The sequence below is a fragment of the Sus scrofa genome, chromosome 14 (genome assembly GCF_000003025.6).
Source record: "Sus scrofa isolate TJ Tabasco breed Duroc chromosome 14, Sscrofa11.1, whole genome shotgun sequence".
Lineage (NCBI taxonomy): Eukaryota > Metazoa > Chordata > Mammalia > Artiodactyla > Suidae > Sus > Sus scrofa.
This window is the reverse complement of record NC_010456.5, coordinates 95,423,407-95,449,203: the sequence shown is the minus strand read 5'-3', so window position 1 is coordinate 95,449,203 and position 25,797 is coordinate 95,423,407. Positions and strand designations below refer to the sequence as shown.

General features: G+C 34.2%; 1 protein-coding gene across 1 annotated transcript in view; it reads right to left on the bottom strand.

Annotated features, from left to right (window-relative positions):
• LOC106506082 overlaps positions 1,415 to 25,797 on the bottom strand; it is a 671,136-nt gene continuing 646,753 nt past the window's right edge. The window contains exon 4 of the transcript XR_002338788.1: positions 1,415 to 1,458. The gene's annotated coding sequence lies outside the window, so the exon portion shown is untranslated. The remainder of the gene's footprint in view (positions 1,459 to 25,797) is intronic.

Below are 25,797 nucleotides of genomic sequence, written 5' to 3'. Positions count from 1 at the left end.
TGTCACATTTGATTTTGCCCTTTTCCAAAACCAGAGGAGAAACAGCTGAGAAATATGAGGCTTGAAAAGATTCCAAATTCTTCTACACAGCTGTTGACTTTTTTGAAAGTTCTGGTGAGAAGCTAAGAATGAAAACATGACTGAAATAATGAAACATGATGCTTGTTCCTTATTTCCTAGACTAAGACGTAATTAGCTTTCTCAACAAAAAAAGTAGCTCACCTCCTTGAACTAGATTTTTATTTGTAATTCAAATCCTAAGTCATTCTATTAAGACCTTTCAAAAAATGTGTTTCTTGCCATTCCATTTTCCAAAAAATCCCCAGGGCCTTAAGGATTGGCATTTACTTTTCATGCTTTTTTTTTTTTTTTTTTTTTGTCTTTTTGCCCTTTCCAGGGCCGCTCCCGTGGCACATGGAGGCTCCCAGGCTAGGGGGTCCAACCAGAGCTGCAGCCACTGGCCCACGCCAGAGCCACAGCAACGCGGGATCCGAGCCGCGCAGGTAACCCACACCAAGCTCACAGCAATGCCGGATCCTCAACCCACTAAGCAAGGGCAGGGATTGAACCCGCAACTTCATGGTTCCCAGTCGGATTCATTAACCACTGAGTCACAACGGGAACTGCTACTTTTCATATTTTAACATCTCTGCCCTTCCTTTCAAGGAGCACTTAGACAAAAATACATTGATAGCAAGAACCTCTTCAGAGAGAGAGATGCAAGTAAATGGATTTGCATATCAAAATGCTTTTGTTGTTAAACATAAAATTTTCCCCCAGAATATATGAAGTAATAAATAATATTTCTACCATTAATTTATAGTCTCAGATAATATGCAAATTCAATTAAAATTAGTTGTTTTTTTAATGACTGAGATGAAGCACTGTATACAGAGAATAAAGAGTTACATATTTTAAAAATAAAAGGACACTTTTGATCTCTCCACATCTCTCCACACTCAGGTTTTAGATTTAATGTTTTCCCTAACCCTGATAAATTCATGCTCCTTATGATTTTGTCCTTGTGGCCACTGGATTTGGACAAATACTTCTACATGAGTTCCTTTCAGTGGATCAATTGTAGCATCACCACTGTATCATGATATTTAGAAAGAAATTCTTTGTTGGATGGCAGAGAAACTAGAAACTACATCAATGAAATAGTTGTATTTTGTTGCAAACAACCAATATTGAAAAAAGCAACATGGGATAGACATCCCCATACAAGAGAGTTTGCGTAAAACAAAAGAACAATCTTGTGGTAACTGCCAACACACAGATGATGGTTGTAAGCTGGATATCAAAACCAAGAATATACGTGTGATTTTCTTCATGAGATTCAACTCCTAGTTACTACTGACAGGAGACTTAAATGTAAATTTTGCAATAAAATAAAATACACTATACCTTATTTGTAGGTCTTATGCATGTCATTCAGAAATATCACATGGAAAATTCCTGTAAATAAAAAGAAGTGATGAGTCGAATGTATATTCAAATTTGAATATGAGCATCAGTTATGCAATTAAAGAAAAACTATCAAATATTTTCTTACAACTTCTGATACTGATGTAATTTTATAAATTCATTTATATGTTCTTATAGACAGAAACAACTGTAATGTATATCTATATCATTAAAAAGTGTACTTAAATATTATATTAACAAATATTTCAATTGTTTTTAGGTACAGATACTGAATCATTGAAAAAGCCAATTTTTCCAAATGTTCACCAGAAATATAGAGAGTTCACAAGGAATACTGTGATTATGTTTAATAAATAAGGTGTTTTAACTAAATTAGACAATAAATATATTCAAATATATATACTATGTATATATACACTAAGTACATATATAATGCTTAAGACTGAAGAAAAATAGAGTTTATAGAAAAAAATTCCTTCTTTCCATATACATACTCAATATGACCATTTATTCAAAAATGCAAAGGTAGTATGTTTCAATTGAAATAAACTGGCCCTTTAGAGAAAATTAAAATAAAGTTTTGGGCAAGATAATTGAAACTTTAATAATTTGTTTAGAATTATAATTTAATTCGCACCTTGAAAAAAGCAGCATTTGTTGTATTGGCTTTGGGACAAGAATTAACATTGGGAAGAAGATAATTAAGTCATCTTTTAAGCTGATGTTGACAATATATTGTCTTTAAATTTGTCAGTTTTTTTTTAGCTACTCTAACCCGTCTTAGAAAATGAGATAATAGAAATAAAATGTATAATTCAAAATCTAGAACAAGGCATACTCCTAATAAATATGGGGCACAACTTCCTTTTTAAATTACAGTTCCAAGGAAAACATAACAAATATTTTCTGTCTTTCATATACAAAATTTATATTTATAAACATAAAATACATTTTATGAAAATCTTTAACATATAGCATAGTATAATATACCACATATATGTTTCTCTTGTATGTACATAATATATATACTCTGTTTAATTCTAAAACTATTACTTCAACATAATATGTTCACTTTTTAAAAATGTGGAAATGGTAAATTTAAGGTGATACAAATGTATTTGTAAATATTAAGTGCTTCAACGTAAAAACAAAATCACATATAGTGAAGTAAGAAGAGACACAGTCACATAGGTGGAAGACACAGTCTCACAGTCACAGAAGCAGAGGGAAACTCATAGGTCACGAATACCAAACACTACATTTTAGAAGTATAAAATGACACCCTGTAGGAGAATGTAACATTTTAAAGTCATGCAGCATATTTGCACATGACCAAAATTAGCACCTGTCATAGAAGGAATTACTGACACTTAAATAAAATTACATGAAAATAATTTTAACCATATGAAGTTTCTATAAGTAATTTACTTGCTGGACTTAGAAAATATTTATTTGTGGAAATCTGATAAATATAAAGTGAATCCAAGTTCTATCCTAATAGGCTAAGATGCTGCAAAGATCTGATGCTTAAATTGTTCCCCCTTAAAATGTTTTAAAAATCTTTAATTTTTAGCTTAATATTTTTCACTTTTATCATCCATCATAAGAATATAAAAATAAATGTTCACCTGTGAGTCAGTGGTGCTATCTTTGTTTTCAGTTGCAATTATGAGGAAGAAAATATAGTAATAAATTTATAAATCTACCACTGGCATTGTTTTGTTTTTAGATAATGACATCAGGAAATTTAATATCTATTTGTACTCATAACATTTTATCATAAAAGTGACAAATATTTAAAATATTTAATCCTAGTGAAAATATACAAATTTCAGTTTAAGATTTTCTGTTACTGCTAATTGTTTAAACATTTTACTTATTCATTTAATATGTATTTATTAATCACTCTTTGTGTGATTTATTTATCTAGGCATCTGGAATATATCAGTATACAAATTTCTAAAAATTTTGTACTTTGGCAGTTATAGAAATACACAGAAAATAATCAATATACAATAATCATAAAATAAGTAAATTTTAGGTAGTTCCTATTGTGGTTCAGTGGGTTATGGACCCAACTAGTATTCATGAGGATGTGGGTTTGATCCCTGGCCTTGCTCTAGGTCAGCGGGTTAAGGATCCAGCATTGCTGTGAGCTGCGGTATAGATTGCAGATGGTTCAGATCCTGCATCGCCATGTCTGTGACGTAGGCCTGCAGCTGCAGCTCTGATTCTACCCCTAGCCTGGGAACTTCCATATGCTGCAGGTACAGCCCTAAAAAATAGCGAAAACAAAACAAACAAACAAAAAAACAAGTAAATTATATTAGAAGGTGGAAAAATTTAAGGGTGAAAAATGGTCAGGGTAGAAAAAGGGTGTTGTGAACAGCTTATGATTCTGAATAGAGTAAACCAAAGGGAATTCAAACAAAGTCTTAAATAATCTCTGCGTAATTTATCTGGAGTCTACAGTTAAATTTACTACTTTTTAGTTAAGGCACTATCAAAATTAGTCAAAAAATTAAGCTTACTTGAATATCAAAAGGAAGAAATTAGTTTTGTTTCATTGCTTTTGCACATAAAAAATACATTATACATACTTCTGAAAGACTGCCTTTGACATTAAAAACATGGCTGTCACTTTCCTTTAAACATAAACACATTATCAAGATATATTCCTGTTTGCTCTAACAAAAAGGGCACATATGAAAATGGATAAGATGACAAGTTGCTCTGTGTATCATGTTCACTGTTATATAAAAACATGGAATAAAAGTTAATTTTCAGTGCCACAGTTTATATCTCAGTCCCAATGTGGAAAAGTTCCATTTACAAAACATTTTATTTTCAGAAAAATCAAGCTAAGCTCCACCTCCACTCTTAGCTTATAATGAGGGAGTTAGGATGGTAGATACATTTTGCCCACTTTAGGAATAATTATTAAAAGCACAGCACTAGATTTAAAAGCCTCCACTAAGATATCATTTGTGCTCTAGGTCCTTTGATTATAACCATCAATTAGATATTAAAAGAGAACAAAATATATGCATCAAAGCTGAAGTTTACCCGAATTATTTATTTGAAACATTTTTTATTGCAGAACCACATCGATCAGTATCAAGTCTCTACAAAATCTCTCCAGCTCTGCTGTTGAATCTAGATTTTGGAGTTTACAAAAAAGGTAATTCCATCATCTAATAATAATGTTCATGCTAATAATCTGATCTGTTCAAGAAGGTAGATTATAATATAGTATCATTCCCTCACTTTTCAGCAATTACTACACACACACATATTATGTATTATGTGAGTGCATAATCTTAGAGCTTCTTGACACATTAAAAGTCATCTTTTTTCAATATCTAGCCACTGTAATTTACCTGACACCTACAAGGAAGCTCTTTGAAGTTTTATGTGATTGATACAATTACTACTGCTTCTTCAGGAAAATCAAACTGAAAAAATGTTGATAATATTTCTTAAATGCAAAGATAAGTTCCTTATCACCTTTTCTAATGAACTGATTTGAGCAAGTAAGAGTGAATATTTATAGTCATTTCTTTTACATCTAATATATGTATAATCAAAAGTTCTAGGGATAAATTATATAAAGCATACTTAGGAAATATTTAATTTTGCTAAAAAGGACTAACAATTTCTTCTCAGCAACAAGTCATAGTTTTATAATTATATATCTGAAGATAGTAAAGATAAATATTTGTGAATAAAATTTACTAGATATCCATATTAATAAATATAGACAAAATCCTTTTGACAGCATAATATTGGACATTCTCCAAAAAGCTGATAAAATCCCATCACAAATTCACCACCAACAGTTTAATGTAACTGAAACAAACGAAAAAATGACTCCCATTTATATCCCAGAAATAGATTATATTTTATATCTTGATTTTGAGTTGCTGGGCTTAATCAATAAACTTCAAACCTGCTTTCATGTATCATTGCGTAGAGTAAGAAAAACAAATGTGGATGCAGGCTTCTTTATCTTATTTGAAGGAGCCGATCAATGACACTACAAACCAGGAGATGCACCACTGCCAAAGTGAAGCACCGAATGCCATTACTGGGGAAACACAGCTCTCCACTCCCACAAAATGGTTGTAATCTCCTCTTAATATATGATATTATAAGTTTAGTGCATACCTGAGCTCAGCTGTACTTTAACTATTTCCATAAACAAGTAGAGGGAAGGAAAGAATTTGGGCTTTAAAAACAACCATATATGGACACTTTGGTGTAGTCATTGGTCTTTGAGTACTTGAATGAACTATTTCACCTCTTTGAGTGTAAAGGCCCTCTTTCCATTCTAGGGGGATTATTTTTGAAACACATATAATAAAGATCCTGGCTCACACAATGACTTGTATCTCTTACTTCTATCTCTTATCTTTCGAATTATGCTTTGTGCTCTTTTTGGCTAAATATTTATAAGTATTTTCATTGTTCTTTCCTTACTCAAAGGGAGGAAATAAAGCATTCTTCCTAAAGATGTTGGTGGGTGGTACAAAGGGAAGTGGAGTGAGTGGGTGTGAAAGAACTTATCATGGCAGTAAAGTGAATACCACAAAAAGACAATCCACAGAATGGGAGAAAATCTTTGCCAACAATGCAACAGACAAGGGCCTGATATCCAAAATATACAAACAACTCATGCAACTCAACTCCAAAAAATAAAAAACCGAACAACACAATTTAAAAATAGGCAGAAGACCTCAATAGACATTTCTCCAAAGAAGACATATGGATAGACAACAGGCATATAAAAAAATGCTCAACATTGCTAATTATTAGAGAAATACAAATCAAAACTACAATGAGGTACCACCTCACACCCGTCAGAATGGCCATCATTAACAAGTCAACAAATACTGGAGAGGGTATGGAGAAAAAGCTATGCTGCTACACGGTTGGTGGGAATGTAAATTGGTAAAACCACTATGGAAAACTTATGAAACACTACGGACTTACCTCAGAAAACTAAATATAGGGAGTTTCCATTGTGGCTCAGTGGTTAATTAATCCGACTGGGAACCATGACGTTGTGGGTTCGATACCTGGTCTTGCTCAGTGGGTTAAGGATCTGGTGCTGCCATGAACTGTGGTGTAGGTCGCAGACGCCGCTTGGATCACCCGTTGCTGTAGCTCTGGCGTAGGTCAGCAGCTGCAGCTCTGATTAGACCCCTAGCCTTGGAATCTCCATATGCCATGGTTGTGGCCATAGAAAAGAAAAAAAAATGAAAAAAACTAAAAATAAAAAAAAAGAAAACTAAATATATATCTACCATGTGACCCAGAAATCCCACTGCTGGGATATATCCAGATAAAACTTTCACTGAAAAAGTTACATGCACCCCTATGTTCATTGCAGCACACTATTGACGTGGAAACAACCTAAATGTCCATCAAAAGATGAATGGATTAAGAAGATATGGTACATATATCCAATGGAATATTACTCAGCCATAAAAAGACAAACTAATGCCATTAGAAACAACATGGATGGAACTAGAGATTCTCATACTAAATGAAGTAAGCCAGAAAGAAAAAGACAAATACTGTATGATTTCACTTATTTGTGGAATCTAAAATATGGAACAGATGATCCTATCTAAAAAAACAGGAAGAGATCATGAACAAGTAGAGCACACTTGGGGTTCCCAGAGGGAAAGGGGAGGGAGTGGGATGGTTGGGCATATTGGGGCTTTTTGGGGATGCAAACTGTTGTATTTGGAATGGATGGGCAATGTTCCCCTACTGTATGGCACAGGGAAATGTGTGTGGTTAGGTCATTCTGATGTACAACAGAACTTAAAGAAACATTGTAAGTCAACTATACTTTAATAATAACAATGCAAAGAGAAATCTGCCGTCTTCCTTCAAAAAAAAGAACACTACAGTGTATATTGGGTGGGAAGTGACTAGAGCATCAAACAACTGAAGATCTTACCCTTCTGAAAGTGAATGTCAAATTTTATAATCTTCCAAAGTGGGTTTAACAAAGTGGGTGCAAGGCATTACTCATTACCTTTATGTAAGTTGAAACTAACTTCTTTATTCACTGGTTAAGGAAAATGTAAAGAATTCATGACCATTAAGACTTCCAAGCAAAGCAGCTAAAATAAAATAAGCTTAATTCCCTTGACTGTTTCTCTTTATACACTAAATATAGTACTGTTACTGAAAAAAACAAAAATGAAATTTTGTTTATAAAACAAAACAATAAACAGATTTTGTGCAAAGTCATGTTTGCATAAACACAGTATTCTGTAGCTCTTCATTTTATGGTATTATTTCAGCAGTTATTTAAATGATATGTTTCATTTGTCAGGACAATATGAAGAACTTGGTCCTTCCCAAATGCCAATAAAACAACAGGCTAGCAAGCCAACCTGTATAATTGGTAACACAAGAGCCATTTACTCACAGTGTTCTTTAGTCAATCAAATAGTATTACCATTATAGCACAGATAATAATTGCCTTTTTTTTTGAGAATATATACTTTGTCTGGTTTTAATTATGTTATTCTATTTCTTTTAACAATAAGTTGATACCCTCAGTTTATCAGTTTTATATATTTTATAAATGTCAAAGAAGTAATTTAATGCTCTGAAATGAAGATAAAGGCAAAGCAAAACTAGAAATTCTTGTTCTTTCCGGCTTTTCTTCATCCTCTTCTTTTTTGTCCTTTTTTTGGGGGGGAGGGCTGCAACAGTGGCATATGAAAGTTCCCAGGCTAGGGGTTGAATTAGAGCTGTAGCCGTCGGCCTTAAGCACAGCCACAGCAACACCAGGTCTGAGCCACATCTGTGATCCACACCAGAGCTCATGGCAATGCCAGATCCTAAACCCACTGAGCAAGGCCAGGGATTGAACCTGCGTCCTCCTGGTTACTAGTCAGATTCATTTCCACTGAGCCACCAAGGAAACTCCTGTCCTCTTTTTAACTTGAGTTTTGTAATATTATTAGATGATTTACAAGTTAAGAATATTTAATGTTATCTTTTTAGAATTACTATATTTTAATATTAAATCTTAAAGTACAAAGAAACTCTGAAATGAGTAATTTCTGCCCTTTCACGTAATATTATACTTTTGACAACATATCCAACAGAATTTTATAATCTATCTAAATATTATCAGGTATGAGATACTTCTCTGCATTTTTGATTGTACTAGCCAGAACTATATTTTTATGTCTAAGCTAAATTTTTTCTCTCCTAAATTAACCTGGTTTAGGTTTAATGATAGGGTGAAATTTTTAAAATCATAAGTTGAAACAAATCCAACATATAGGATAGCAAAATAGTTTCATAATTATTCCAATAATGTATAATTTCTATGAAGCTATATTTATAATGATACAGCTATAAAACATCATGATGTTTAAAAACATAAAGAGATAAAGTTCTTTGTCCTGCTCCACCATCAAAGCAGACCATGGTACTTAGGGGCTTTAAATTTTTTTCAATTAAAAATTTTAAATATAATAAAAATAACCAACAGGCAAATGAACAAACAAAAACTGATTTTCAAGAGTAGAGACAAGGTGGCGTTCCTGTCATGGCTCAGCAGTTAACGAACCTGACTAGGATTCATGAGGTTGTGGGTTCGATCCCTGGCCTTGCTCAGTGGGTTAAGGATCCTGTGTTGCTGTGAGCTGTGTATAGGTTGCAGACATGGCTCAGATCTTACATTGCTGTGGTATAGGCCAGCAGCTACAGCTCCAATTTGAACCTAGCCTGAAACCTCCATGTGCCGCGGATGCGGCCCTAAAAAAAAATAAAAAATAAAAAAAAGACCAAAAAAAGTAGAGGCAAGGCAAGAGGGTGAGAGTAAAAAATAAAATAAAATAAAATAAAAATAAAATATATACGGGGAAAATACATTTAAATTTTAAATTAGATTTTGTTTACTGAACATGTCATATATAAAAAATTTTGTATTGCCTATTTTGGTTTTGGCTTCACAATTACACTAAACGAAAATTGCTATCACCGTTTAAAATTATCTCACAGAAATTGTTGAAGGTCTCAGAATTAATGAGTAAATGGTAGAGCCCAGATTTGGCCTTGAAGCCCAAGTTCTTTCCCTAGCGTACAGTGTCACATCATAAAAATGTTAACAGACAAAAATAGAAGAATGATATCAGTGGCATTTATTCCTCCTTTTCATCAGGCAAGGATTTAACAAAAAGTTAATATCAGAAGTTGGACACAGGCTTTTATCCTTTAAATTCCTTTAGCCATTATTTTATCATCATAAATCCATACAAATAATGTTGTATTCCTTTCACCAAAAATGCATAAAATCCTAGCATACCTAGTGAATTCAGTTGAGAAATTCTGAGATAAACACAGCTAATGCAGTTTCCAAACATGCTGTCAAAGAAATAAAATCATGCTTTTATAAATTCTTCCACATCATCCATCATTTCTAATGCTGCAAGTTAATTAGTTGATTTTTGAACCATTTCTGAAGGTTTGCGATGTGCAGACAATATCAGATTACTTGCAAACATAAGAGATGCCAGATCCTAGGACTGTTACAGGAAGTCTGAGTAGGCAAGGCTTTTCAAGGAAACTAGGTCATCAAAGAAAGTATTGTAATAATCCTTAGAAAGCTGGATAGAATTGTCTTTTCCTATATAAATATGAGGCGCAACTCCACACTGTGGGGAGAAACAGAGGTGATGATCTCTGGCTCATGCAAAGCTGTTCTATTAAAACTACATGACGTGTTTTATCATGAATACAGAATTTGTTCCCTCTTCACATTTCATCTTGAATATAATAAGCCATTTTTAACAGAGAAGATTAACAGATTTACTTTCTAAATATGCTCAGATTTACTTTCTAAATATACTCAGATTAAGCTAATTTGGTTAATCCCATTCTGCCTCACAGGTGGTAACAATGTACAATCCAGAGGTTTACACAGAGGGAAGTCTCTAATAAAGACAAAGAGAGGCAAAAATCCTTTACTTCACTCTAAGGTTAGACTAAGCTCCTACCAACATTAAACCATGAAAGAACTAACCTGATACTCCCTGAGCAACAGGGAAGAGAAATCAAAAGCTGGTAGTACAGCAATTTCCCAGGTAGAAAAGAGTCCAGTGCCTAATTTGTAATTAGTGGCAGACTATTATCCACATCCCTGAAAGTCTACACAAGAACTATCAACAGCAGGGCTTAGGAATCTATTTCTTCTGGACATGCCCTTTAAAATAGAGTTCTGTCTAGAGAAATTGATTAGCTCATTTTAGTTTCCTTTCCACTTTAAGTTCAACTGCAACAATTAAAATATACTTCCATTCTCAAACAGATGGTAATTTGACCAAGATCAAGTTAAAGAAACAAATACATGCCTACACAAATGCATGTAAATATATATAAAACAGAGAGAGCAAAGACTGAGTTTTGTTTGTTTGTTTGTTTTTTTCCTTGTTTAATTACAGAATCAAAACTTCTGGATTTGTATGATAATTGCAAGACATAATGTATGTAAAATATTTAGCAGAGTGATAGGCCTTTAACTAATTCTCAAAGGTGATCTTACTTCATCATCTCCTTGTCAATTTGCTTCAAAAATAACTTAAAGGAGAGTTAGCAAGAGTGCAAAACATGTTTGGAAATGCAGAAGATAAAGAGTATTGATTTTTAGGGCAGCCTCTGGTACAATATAATGTTAGACAGCAAGTAGATAGTAATCAATGATTTTACATAGAATAATTAATATCAGATACTTTTTTCTTCAGAGGGGCCAAGCCTCTCCTTGTATATACATAGGAACAATTCAAATGCCTTTTTCTATTTTTTATTTGTTCATTTTGTTTTCTTTTCTTTTTCTGAGAAATGTTCAAGATCTCACCATTGATCCCTCCATCTCTGAAGCAGCAGCCTGGACTCTAGGTTATACTTCTAGTAAAGCATGCAGTAAGTTATAGGAAAATCTGTTTCCTCATAAAATTCTTAGCTCTTAACTTGCAGAGGGCATGCCCTAATAATCTTTGTCTCCTCAGAACCTGTCATATCATCTGGAAAATAGCAAGTATCCAATAACTCTGAGTACGATTCCAATATATAGGCCAAAAACCTAATGGATCCACAGGGAACCATGCAGGCTTTCATGTCGTGCTTTTTATAGGTAGGACCATCTCTGCACGCCCTCTCCACGACAAAAATCACTGAAAAAAGAGAAAAGATGACTCTTTTCCAGGAGTATACATTGGCATATCACTGGCTACTCAATTGCAATATGAATAATATTTTCTCTGTGTAAAAAAGATATAATTACCAACAAAAAGCTGCCATTTAGTACAATAATTATAACTTGCTAAATATAGTTTGCATACATTTCAAGTATGTTTCTAAAGAATGACTCTAGAAGTCCCTGATTTTCACCAAGCATAGCTATAGGTTTTTCCCCTTTTGCTTTCATTCTCCAAAATATATTGAGAAGGAAATGAATAAGGAAGCAATCCTTCCTCCACACACACTAAATCCCCCACTCCAAACACTTTTCAGCACTTTCATATTGTTAATTATTTTCACAATGCACTGTAACATGATAAAGATTTCAGATACCGAAGTCAGTCTTTATTCAAAGTTTACCTGTGTTTTCATTATCTGGTCTATTGGTCTCCGCCTTTTGGTCACACGAACCCTCACCATTGTTTTGGTTGTTGTTATTATTATTATTTTATTTTATTTTTTGTCTTTTTGCCTTTTTTAGGGCCATAATTGTGGCATATGGAGGTTCCCAGGCTAGGGGTTTAATCGGAGCTGTAGCCGATGGCCTACACCACAGCCACAGCAACTCGGAATCTGAGCCGTGTCTGACCTACACCATAGCTCATGGAAACGCTGGTTCCTTAACCCACTGATCAAGGCCAGGGATTGAACCCACAACCCCATGGTTCCTAGTCAGATTCGTTAACCACTGAGCCACAACGGGAACTCCCGGTTGTTATTATTGTTAAGGCTCCCTGCTTCTACAGAGTCCATGCCCTTCAAGAAAACACAGAATTTCCACATTTTTACTCCCCACATTGTCTCTTGAACTTGTTCGTGTCTATAAGCACAGTAATAATTCAAACAAGGCACATTTAAAATTATGCAGCAGTATGATTTAGATACAATTGCTTTTTGTACTGTAAAATTTTTTGAATTTAGAATGATATAATTTTCAAGAATTGATGAGTAATTTGTGTATCTTTAACCCACCCTATGAAAGCTGGGTACAGTCAAGGAAAGGCAAGATAGCTCTGAGCTAGCCTCATGGAGTGAGGGATCCTGAAACCTCTTTCTAGAGAAGCCTGTCATTCTGTTGCTGGGATTCTCTGACAGCGTTATTCTTCCCCTTGCCCAGAAGAGGCAGATTTAGAATTCCTCAGGGCTCCAAAAGCCACCAAGAAGTCCCTAATGCCCACCTCTGTCATGAGCTAGTTTCCTCTGCACCAAGGGAGTAGAGCTGTATCTCCCTGAGGAAAGTGCTTGATTCACTTTTCATCTGCAACAGTTCTGAAGGTCAGAAGAAGATGACATTATAAGAATAATTTGTTTTGGAGTTCCCGTCATGGCTCAGCGGTTAACCAATCTGACTAACATTCATGAGGATGCAGTTTTGATCCCTGGCCTTGCTCAGTGGATTAAGGATCTGGCGTTGCCTTGAGCTGTTGTGTAGGTCACAGATGTGGCTCAGATCTGCGTTGCTGTGGCATAGGCCAGCAGCTACAGCTCTTATTTGACCCCTAGCCTGGGAATCTCCATATGCTGTGAGTGCTGCCCTAAAAAGCAAAAACAAACAAACAAACAACAACAAAAAAAAAACAATCATTTATTTTCCCTGTTTTGGGGTATCTAGGTTCTTTGCTTAATAGCCTGCTTGGTTACAAAAATGTGAAATTGTTCTTAGTTTCCTCAATGAAAGTAATAAATTACTCTTTGATCAGACTAAAACAGATGTCACCTTTGACAATCCAAACCTGACTCTCAGGAATGAGATCAGTATTCTATGTATTTCCTGTGCACCTTATATTTATTGCCATAAGAACACCTTATCATAATGAAAATTTAGCTGATTGTCCCTCCATTTACTGAAACCCCCTTGATAGTAGGTACCATGTCATTTTTGTTCTTTTTTCTTTTTTTTTTTTGCGTATTTTTCTCAGTATCTAGCACTGGATATGCAAAGATAGGCCTTTATTAAATATTTATTGAATAAATAAATGAATAAACTATTAAGTGTCAATGGAATAAAGAAGTGAATAGACAAAGAAATAATAAAACAGTAACAACAAAGAAAGGATTCTTGGAGATGATTCTCAGTAATGAATGTGATTGAATTATGTGAACAGGGCTCACCAAACTTTATAGTGCAGAGATAATTGGGACTGGTTATCAAACACTATAATCATTACAGGGGGAATTAGCCTAATCAGAAAGAAGGAAATAGAAAGACATGACAGGGTGGGAAGAATGCTCAGGTAATAGGACAGTTGAGAGGCCTGAAATGGAAGGAAAAAAAAAAAAAGACATATCAGGGAAAGATGAAATAAAACACCTTCTTTAGTACCTTTAATTATCAAGTCTATATTTTTCACTTTTCCAGTTTTTTTCTGGCTGCTCCATTCTGAGGAAGATCATTCAGGTTTTAAGGTATAGTTCCACTGGGTAAACATATTATAGGACCACATTTCTCACTGTGGTTACTTTTGGAGAAGACACAGATTTTTCTAACGAGGCTAAATTTCAGCTGATTTTCTATCACTTAGGACCAGTTTCTGTTGTAAGTGACAGAAATCCTAAAATGATACTGAATTAAGAAAGAGGTTGATTGGTGGATATAAATAAAAGTTGAGATACTGCTGGAGATACAGGCTCAAAAGATAATATTAGCACTTGGTTATCCTACTCTCCTTTGAGAAAATACTGACAGTCTAAAGAGAGCTAGAAGAGATAAACATACATGAACTTTAAAAAGTTTCTCTACAAAACAATGAGATAGTTATAATTTATATTCCCAATTGATAGGTGGAAGAAAATTAAGTATAGCTAGGTGAAGCTAGCAAGCATTACTAAGCTTGAAAATGGCAGAACCAAGATTCAGAGTTCAGTTTCTTAACCACTTCACTGCTCTGACTTGCATAATTACTACATAAGCCAGAAGTGAAATCATAGCTTTCTACAAATCCCTAACTCATTCTTTCAACTGTTAATCACTTTAAGTTTACTAAATGATTAGAGGAAGGACATGAAATAAAAATAAGAGCAATGAGTAATAGGAATGAGAACACAGATAAAAATGGGATTATAGAAAATAAAACACAAGAATGATCAACAATATTCTCCCACTTCAGCCATTACCTACCTCCTCTGGTGAGAAAAATTTAACTCTTCTCATATTAAAATTGTACCTCACATTATTCTGTGCTTGACTCTACTTATTTTCTTATTAAAAAAAAGGAGGGTCACAGCACAAGATAATCCAGTCCACAGTATCTTGAGGAATTAAAATAAATATAAATGATCAAGCATGGTACTAATTATCTACTTCCCCTTGTGGCGCAGAGGTAATGGACACAACTTGTATCCATACGGTTGTGGGTTCAATCCCTGGCCCTGCTCAGTGGGTTAAGGGTCCAGCATTGCCATCAGCTGTGGTGTAGGTCACAGATGTGGCCCAGATCTGGATCTGGTGTCACTGTGGCTGTGGTGTAGGCCAGCAACTGCAGCTCCAATTGGATCCCTAGCATGGGAACTTCCATATGCCACAGATGCGCCCCCCCGAAATAGAAAAGGATGGAACTGATTATGAATTTTGGAATCAGAGAACAGGAAGCACTCTAAGGGCAAGAGCTAGAGAGACATAAGATAAAGCAAGACAATATTCCAGTAGCCAAGGCCAAAGAAGGCTTCAGTGTATTTAGTTAGTGAGGTTTCCAAAAATATTAGGGAAAATGTCTTGAGTGAATAGTATCTATGAGCCAATAAATAACAAAACATAAATATACACAATGAGTATAAAGATTATAATTCAAATGTAGTAAATAAGAGGAAGAACACAGTAGCTAAAAGCAATGATATTTTCAAACATCTTAATTATATTTAAAAACAGTAAGAATTCTCTGAAGATAAGATTTAAACTGTTTACCAAATTTTGACATATTTTACTCCATTAACCTTTAACTGAGCCTGGAGCCTGATAGAACAAATAAGTAATATGGTGCTGTCTTTGTTTAAAATATTGATAATATGCTCATTGTGGATAATATGCTAATATTTATAATACGCTCAGTAAGGCAAAAATTAATTTGCCTTAATTTTGATTTTTAAAACACTGTATTAAAATGCTGTTTTGAAAACAAGAGGCTTATTTCTATAATAAAAAGAGAATTATTGCTTACAAAGTCAACAAACATAATTCAATAAGTTTAGTGATGTAGGAAAATATCTTCCCATTATTATTATTTAAAAATTGTCTCCTCTGAGGAGATTAAGGTTATTAAATGATTTTTCTAATAGATGAAGAATGGAGTGAGGTGAGTTGTTATGTGTATAAACTTAAAATTATAATTCTACCTAGCATCTTAGCTTACCTCTCTGCACACTATTTCCTTCCCATTATTTGAATAAATTGAGCTCTTAATTCCCAATTGACGTGAAGCAACATTTGCAATTGAACTCTACTATATGTTGTGAGTTTTGTTTGGTTGTGTGTGTGTGTGTGTGTGTGTGTGTGTGTGTGTGTGTGTGTGTGTGTGAGAGAGAGAGAGAGAGAGAGAGAGAGAGATGGGGGGAGGCTAGAGAGAGAGATACAAAGAAAGAGACAGATGAGAGAAGAGGGAATGTGTGTACCCGGGGGAGGGTAAATTACGAGTTTAGGACTATTATGTATAAAATAGATAACCAACAAAGACCTACTATATGGCACAGGGAACTATACTCAATATATAGTAATAACCTGTAAGCCAAGATAGTGTGAAGAATGTTCATATATTCATATGAATAAAACAGAATCACTATGCTGTGCACCTGAAAGTAATGCAGTTTTCTAAATTAACTATCCTTCAATTGAAAAACATAAAAATTAATCAGACACGACTTAGAATAGATTTACAAGGAGATCCTGCTGAATAGCATTGAGAACTATGTCTAGATACTCATGTTGCAACAGAAGAAAGGGTGGGGGAAAAATGTAATTGTAATGTATACATGTAAGGATAACCTGACCCCCTTGCTGTACAGTGGGAAAATAAAAAAATATATATATATAAAAAGAAAAACATAAAAATTAAAAACAAACTAACAAACAAAACCCAAAAAACAAATTCAAACCAGTTGAGTAGAGTCATTGATGAGAGAGACTCATCCTATCTTTGTCAAGCTTCCCAATCTAGAGAGGGTTTATCAGTTTACTTTTGAATGGTCTTAGTTGTAACCATCACTAGATATCACTAGAAAGTCCTATGTTCTAATTAAGCATCTGGAGGAAAAAATATGGCCGTTGAAGACCCATAAAAATAGTCTCAAAAGTCAAATGCTGTGCAAGGGGAGAGTTTTATTGTAGACCTTGCCTTAATTTTGTCTAATGAATCTTGCCTATAACTAGTCTCTGCATTTCATCATCCTTAAATTAATTGACTGTCTCAATTAGACAACTCTATAATCACACTGCCCTGGGGTAGAATCTTGGTGGGAAAACTACAAATTACAGGAAACAGAGGGTGTATATCCTCATCTTTTGTAATAGTTTTATATTCAATGACTAGAAATTAATGGAGAAAACTGAGGGGATGGGAGCCCCATGCTGTTCACAGCAGCCCTAAATTACACAGGGAAAATAAAATTTATTAAACAGCACATGATCCTTGTCTTCTCTCTGAAGCACTTATGTCATCTTTTCTTCTACCAATCACAGTTAAGCGCATATTCAGAGATTTGGAACATTCCACCAGTCTAAGAAACCTTCCGAAGTACTGAGTATAAAATTTGATTTACATACAAACATGTTAAAATATGAATTACTCTCACAGTGATAGGCCTTTTCACCTTCACATTTGGAATATCCAACTATATGAGCACTTATCAAAAAAAAAAAAAGAAAAATATACTTCTCCTAGAAAGTGTACTGTGTGTAACATTTCTCTAATTGAATTGATACAAAGATGAATATTGTATCCATATCTTTAAATTTTTATCTGCACACATTATGACCATAAAATAGACTGGAATAAATAGCAGCTTTTAGAATAAAAATTGAAATTTGTTAATAAACTATTTTAGAAACTCTATGTGGTAGATTTAAAGAGATTGAGGCCATCTAACTTTAAAAGATACTGATTGCTTTAATTATTTTACTATGATGCCATACCTTGAAAACATTTATGCTAAAAAGACAAGAAAGTTTTATCTTATCTCAATTTGAGCCAATTACTTGACATAAAGTATCAATTCAGCATGAGATTTCCTTGATACATTTATATAATCAAGATCAAAGTTGCTTATTTTCCATGGAATTTCTTAGCAGTGAGAACACATCTGGAATAGTGGGTCTCATTCTGGAGACTTAGTTAGTTATCCACTCTAGGACTACTAGGAAAAGGATTAAATCTCTCTGAGCTTCAACTCTTCTTTGTGAAATGGCAAAACCTGGGATTACTTCATAGACCTATGCTGAATACCACATTAGAAAAAATATGAAGCACCTATAAACTATTCAAAAGCTTTCCCAAGATTTTGAGGAACAACTAAAACTTCTCAGATCTCTGGGTCTTAGGACAACAAAGACTTGTCATTCAGGATACTTGTTGACAGATACTGAATGTTATTCCTCTCTATCTGCTGTCTTCTTTCAGGGATCATGAATCTTTACTTGGGACACACCAGTCTTTGTGGCAGGAAGAAAAGCAATGACGGAAACTTACAATGTCTTTCTTGCATATGGTATTTGTCACTTTTGACCCCATATCGCTGGCAAAATCAAGATATTTAGACAAGCTATATGTCACATATAACATGAAGCAATCATACAATTTATCAGTATACAGTTACTATCATTTTTATTGTTAATATGTGCTTAAAAAGATGACCAGAATGCTTATCACTTGAGAAAGCTTTACATCTAAGGAATAAATTAGACAGAATGTTTTCATAAACAGGGTTCATGTCTAAGATCTGAAGATACACATGGCATACACTGCTGGTTAAGTGGCTAATAACTCATTCCACGACTTCACTTTTCAGTGAAAATGATAATTAAGTGGAAGGCTTTTCTGGGATTCCTGAATGAGCCTTTGCTCATTCTTTCTTTGCATAGGCAGGAACCTTTCTCCTTCCTACTCCTTTCTCTGAAATTAAGATTTAATGGTACTGAAAGAGTCATCTTGTATCTATGAAAGGAAAACTAAAAGAATCATGTAAGCTTCAGCTTTCATATTACTGAGGCATATATCAATGCCAGCAACTGTCTAATTTTAGAATATTTAAGGCACTTTAGCCAGCATGTGTAGGTATATATATATATATATGTATATGTGCATATATATGTGCATATGTATAAATATACGTGTGTGTGTGTGTGTGTGTGTGTGTGTGTGTATATATATATATATATATATATATAGAGAGAGAGAGAGAGAGAGAGAGAGAGATAGAGAATGTTTTTCAGTTAAAATTATTCCTGAAGGATATAACCTGGATGTTAATTTCAACTCTTCAACTATTTAGGTATATATATATGTACACATATGTATGTATGTATGTGTGTGTATATATATATATATATATATATGTATGTATGTATCAGGAAATTATCATTTTTGAGACTAGTCACGTGTTAAGAATAGACAGTCCTTAGGCATTTTGATTTGCTAATATAATGTAACTGATGATTAAAACATCAGCAATACTTCGGTAGGTATAGACATGCCCTACAATAGAACTGTCTGCCTTGTGACGTTGTAAGGAGGTACTTAGATGATCAGAAATAATCAAGCAAATACTTGAAAATCATATATTAGAATTGCATAAGAACTGATACTTGGACTTTTAATAAGATTTAATTTGATAACACTTCTAAGTCAACATGTCACTCAATCTGTATTTTTCTCACATAATTAAAAATGTTAATTATTAAATTTCTCCATTGTTACTTCAGGTTTTCATTTCAATTCATTTATTTTGTCAACAAAGTTTTGTGGCTCCAGACTCTGTTTCAGATATTGATGATGTAAATATGCGTAAGAAAAAAAAAAAACACCTTTAAAATTATATGGAATAAAGGAGTCCCTCAGACAGAAGAAGGCTTTCACAGATATAGATCTTATGTGAAACTTCAGAGTGTTACTTCTGATGGAGATGTGGATCTAAGGCATTCATTAATTAAATCAAGTGTTACTTACAAAATGAGGCTCTGTAATGTGTGAAGCAATGGACTCTGGGTAAAAACACATCTTCCTTGAGATGTTGACTGGTGATATTGTTGCAGGTGGGTTTGAGAGTCTCATTTTGAGAAACAGTACTCTGTAGGGAACAGTTATTTATTACAGTCTAGCAAAACTGTAGACTAATGTCTACATAAAGTGTAAACACTGATAGAAAATTTTATACAGAAAATGTGTGATTTGAATAAATTCTGCAAATATGTTTCAAGGACAAGCTCCTTCAAAAACCAGCAGGAAATTTTCCTCTTTCAGTTGAAATTATCAATATTATTATCTCATTCTGAAACACTCTAAATCATTTTTTCAGGTGCTAGAATTTGTATACATTAACTACCTTGTTACTACCAATTTTTCTTTCATTCTCATTTAGCTAAAAACATTTATTCTCTCCCCAAAAGTGTACTTAGACAATCACTAAATAATTCTGCCTCTACTAGAGTTCCTATCATGGCTCAGCGGAAACAAATCTAACTAGCATCTGTGAGGATGCAAGTTTGATCCCTGGCCTTGCTCAGTGGGTTAAGGATCCAGCATTGCCGTGAGCTGTGGTGTAAGTAGCAGACTCGGCTTGGATCTGGCAATGCTGTGGACGTGGCATAGGCCAGCGGCTACAGCCCCGATTCAACCCCTAGCCTGGGAACCTCTATATGCCATAGGTGCAGCCCTAAAAAGACAAAAAAAAAAAAAAAAATCTGCCTCTATAAACAACTTCACTTTTTAGAAATTTTGGTATATAGGTGACTACAGCAAAAGTAGATTCCTAGTTCAAATATGGACAGAGTGTATTATACCCCATCTGATATCTATGTAAAAAGCCATAGCTACCATATCTATTGTTTGCCTTAAGTGAATAACAAGTTTCAGTTGGGTGATTTATTAAAAAGAAAATAAAGGTAAAGTGTCTACTTTTTGGAAGCCATGGCAGTAATTTACAAGGGAAGAATAAATTTACATTTTCTCCCTTTCTTCCATTCTGAGGAGCAGAAGTCACCATTATATGACTTAAAATCTCAGATTACCTGGTAAGTCATATACATATATCATTTCTCCTTCAAATATGTAATTCATTTTTTTAAGTTCATTGACAGGATTCATACTGGTATGCCAAGTGGAAAGAAGATAAAATTGGTCATTTGAGTTGAAAGGGGAGGGCCAAAACTCCCGATTTATGCTATTTCCTGAAACTGGAAAGGGATTGATTCTTGAGATTTTTCTCAAGTAATGGGACTAGTAGATGACTTGCGTCTTGCTTGTTACCACATAGGTGAGTTTCAGTAGGATGACCATGTTTGATAGGAAGTAATAACCAGAAAAGTAGTGGAGATAAGTATAAAGTGGGCTTCTTTTCATCATGAGATAAGATATTTAAAAGATTCATGCTGCCAATGGAAGAGTGCTAAATAGAACTGATCAGAAAGGAAGCCTATTTTACTGGACAAAGTTAATGTATTAGGCTGACAACAAGTATATAACTTGCATTTGACCAGAAGGTATGTAAGGAATAATCAAGAAGTTATATATGAATGGGGGAAAACATTTTATGCATTTATTAGACACAAAATATATACATTTAATTGATTTAAAAAATAATTTTCTTGCCATGAAGATGAGATTCAGAGAGGAATGTACATTCCTGAAGCTCTAAGAATTAATTGTGCAAAGATATAACTGAAGTCTGAACAAACAGGCAAACATTTCTACTAAGGACAAAATGGCAAGGATAACCCTTATTCCTAGATGACTTCATTAAGAGACTCTATTCTCATACAAACAACATAATGAATAGCAAAACAAACTACATACAAATTCAGCACGTCATAACCGAAAACCAAATTACTTTGATTACTGGGTCATGATTACTGTCCCTATAGGTCAAACACAAATAAAGAATGTAACTCAAGCAAGATAGTTTCCAGGAAGGCTAGAACTATACATGTTACTCGAATACTCAATGTGTCCAAGCTTGCCTATAAGGAATAAGGAACATCAGAACATGATATGATGAAGAACTAAACACAAGAGGCAGTTTCCCAAATTTCTGAATGATGTAAATTCCAGTAGAATATCATGGAAATGGGGAGTGTTCTCTATGAGTGAGTCTTTGACAAAACAGTGAGCTGAGGCATATTCAAATACTTCTAAAACAAAAGAATGTAGTAAATGTTAACTTCTATTTGTTGGTGGCTGATATCAATACTAATTTCCCCAGTTATATATATGACTTTTGAGGGGCAAACTTATGTTTAAAACTCCCTCACCCATGATGGTGATCTTCTTCTTTTTTTTTTTTTTCACTCTAAATTTTTCTCTTACTCTACACTTTCAAAATTCAGGTTTGTACATTACTTATGCCTTTAAAGGCCACAGAGCCAAAAAAATGGCTATCCAAAATTCATATTTATTTTCTAGACATGTAACTTTTAAAGCCTTTATTTTGAGCAAGAATCACCATATTTCTAGTGATTCTACTTCGTTTTCAAGTCCTTGACCCATTCATGAGTGGAGAAGAGTGAAAAAACATTATCTGAAATTAAACAGAAAGTCATGTATGCCATATCCCTTAAGGGGACGTTAGGTAAGAGGAAACAGGAGAAGTTACAGAAAATAGGAGCACAGTCTAAACTGTAGGTTCCCTTTAAGGGTATCTTATAAAGGAGAACTATTCTCTTGGGAAAAAAAAGAAAACTACTTTAAAGAATTACATAGCAAATCGACCATATTTCAATAAAAAGATTTATAGAATATTAAATTTATCAAATAATTTAGTGTCAAGATCAACACTTTCATTTAACAAATGAGACATTTGAACTTCAGTATGCTGATGTTTTGAATGAGAGTGTTACATTCTGTCATTAGTGTGGTAATTGAACTAACTCTAGCATGACCTCTATTAAAGTTAATGTAGATGCACTGTTCTATCATATTCCAATATTCTCCCCTCTTTATAAAAGGCAAATAAATATACTAGCATTTTATGAGTATATAGAATATACATAATTCTTTTTAACACTCACCTTTTCAAAAATAATTCAGTGTGACTATTTTGTTCTCTTCTATAGATACATACTCCCTGAATATTCTTTTATGGAAAATGTTTGCTCCATTTTGGAGTAAATTCTGGTAGCAAGGAATGATTTCATCTACTTTCTGTGCCTGATTTAGTTTCACTTTTTCAAGAAGAACTTCAAACCATATTGTCTTTAAAGCACTTTCTATGAACCAACAAATAAAATATCTTCCCAGGAGTTCCCGTCATGGCACAGTAGTTAACAAATCCAACTAGGAACCATGAGGTTGTGGGTTCAATCTCTGCCCTTGCTCAGTGGGTTAACGATCCAGTGTTGCCGTGAGCTGTGGTGTAGGTTGCAGACGTGTCTCGGATCCCGAGTTGCTATGGCTCTGGCCTAGGCTGACAGCTACAGCTTCGATTAGACCCCTAGCCTGGGAACCTCCATATGCCGCGGGAGTGGCCCAAGAAATGGCAAAAAGACAGAAAAAGCAAAAGAAAACCCCAACTGTTAGAGAGGACTTTATGTGTATGCTCGTTTTTACCTTACCACATAACAGTTCTCTATTTTCTGAGCCTTTCTGAGTCTATATTGTTTTTCTCTTAGTCTATGTTTTTATTTATTTTTTTAAACAATTTTTATTTTTCCATCATAGCTGGTTTACAGTGTTCAGTCAATTTTCTACTGTATAACAAGGTGACCTAGTCACACATACATATTCACATTCTTTTTCTCAAATTATCATGCTCCATCAGAAGTGACAGATATAGTTCCCAGTGCTGGTGCTATACAGCAGAATCTCATTGCTTATCAATTCCAAAGGCAAGAGTTTGCATTTATTAACCTCAAATTCTCAGTCCATCCACTCCCTCTCTTTCCCCCTCACCCTTGAAACCACAAGTCTTTTCTCCAAGTCCGAGTTTTTTTTCTGTGGAAAGGTTCATTTGTGCCTTATATTAGATTCCAGATATAAGTGATATCATGTGGTAATTGTCTTTCTCTTTCTGACTTACTTCATGTAGTATGAGAATCCCTATTTCCATCCATGTTGCTGCAAATGTCGTTATTTTGTTCTTTTTAGGGCTGAGTAATATTCGCTTATGTACATATACCACATCTTCTTAATCCATTCAAATGTCAATGGACATTTAGGTTGTTTCCATGTCTTGACTATTGTGAACAGTGCTGCAATGAACATATGGGTGCACATGTCTTTTTCAAGGAAAGTTTTGTGTGGGTATATGCCAAGACTGGGATTGCTGCGTCACATGACAGTTCTATGCATAGTTTTCTAAGGTACCTCCATACTGTTCTCTATGGTGGTTGTACCAATTTACATTCCCGCGAACAGTGTAGGAGCATTCCCTTTTCTCCACACCCTCTCCAGCATTTGTTATTTGTGGACTTATAAATGATGGCCATTCTGACTGGTGTGAGGTGGTACCTCATAGTAGTTTTGGTTTGCCTTTCTCTAATAATCAGGGATGTTGAGTATTTTTTCATGTGCTTGTTGGCCATCTGTATATCTTTGTTGAAGAAATATCTATTCAGGTCTACTGCCCATCTTTCAATTGAGTTGTTGGCTTTTTTGCTGTTGAGTTGTATAAGTGTATAGTTTGGAGATTAAGCCCTCGTCAATTGTATCATTTAAAACTATTTTCTCCAATTCTTAAGTTGTCTTTTTGTTTTTTATGGTTTCCTTTGATGTGCAAAAGCTTGTCAGTTTGAGACTTATATGATAAGAACTATAAAACATTAATCAAGAAAATTAAAGGGGATTCAAAGAAATGGAAAGACAATCAATGCTCCTGGGTTGGAAAAATTAATATTGTAAAAATGGACATACTACCCAAAGCAATCTGCAGATTCTATCCAATCACTATCAAATTACCCATTCATTTTTCACAGAACTAGAACAAACAATCCAAAAATTTATATGGAACCATAGAAGACCCAGATTTGCCAAAGCAATCCTGAGGAACAGAAATCAAGCAGGAGGCATAACTCTCCCAGACTTCAGGCAATATTGCAAAGCCACAGTAATCAGAACAGTATAGTACTGGTACCAGAACAGACCTACAGACCAAGAGAACAGAATAGAGAATCCAGAAATAAACCCAGACACTTACAGTCAATTAATCTTCGACAAAGGAGGCAAGAATATAAAATGAGATAAAAACAGTCTTTTCAGCAAGTAGTACTGGGAAAACTGAACAGCTGCATGTAAATCAATGAAAACTGGAACATACCCTCACACAATGAACAAAAATAAACTCAAAATGGCTTAGAGACTTAAACATAAGACAAGACACCATCAAACTCATGGAAGAGAACATAGGCAAAACATTCTCTGACATCAACGGCACAAATGTTTTCTTAGGTCAGTCTCCCAAGGCAACAGAATTAAAAGCAAAAATATATTGTTTTAATATTAGAAAGAACCCAATACCCAGTGGATGAAAAGCCTGGACAGAACTAGACTGAAGACATTATTTGCCTTTCTCTCTGGTGTTTCCTCTCAAGTACATGAGTACACCCAATAGTTTCAAATTAAAAATTACTTTTTGTGAAATGTGAACTAATACTTTCCTCCAGGAAAACATGCAGGGTTACAAATTTTGTACAATTGGGGATACCATAGAAATGCTCATAAACTCTAAAAATTTTAGGAAGAAAATAAACTCCTGAAATATTTTATAGTTCATCCTGCTTCTTGTTATCACCAAGTCTACTTCCACCCTTGTCTTTTTTAAGGGGAAAATGAGTCCTAATTATTTAAAAGTATATGAATGTATATATTTCCCCATCTAATCCATAATTAGCAAACATCTATACTGCTCTCATTTTTTATTTAAATAACCTAAGTATTTATCTTTTTCTCATTTTTTCTACCC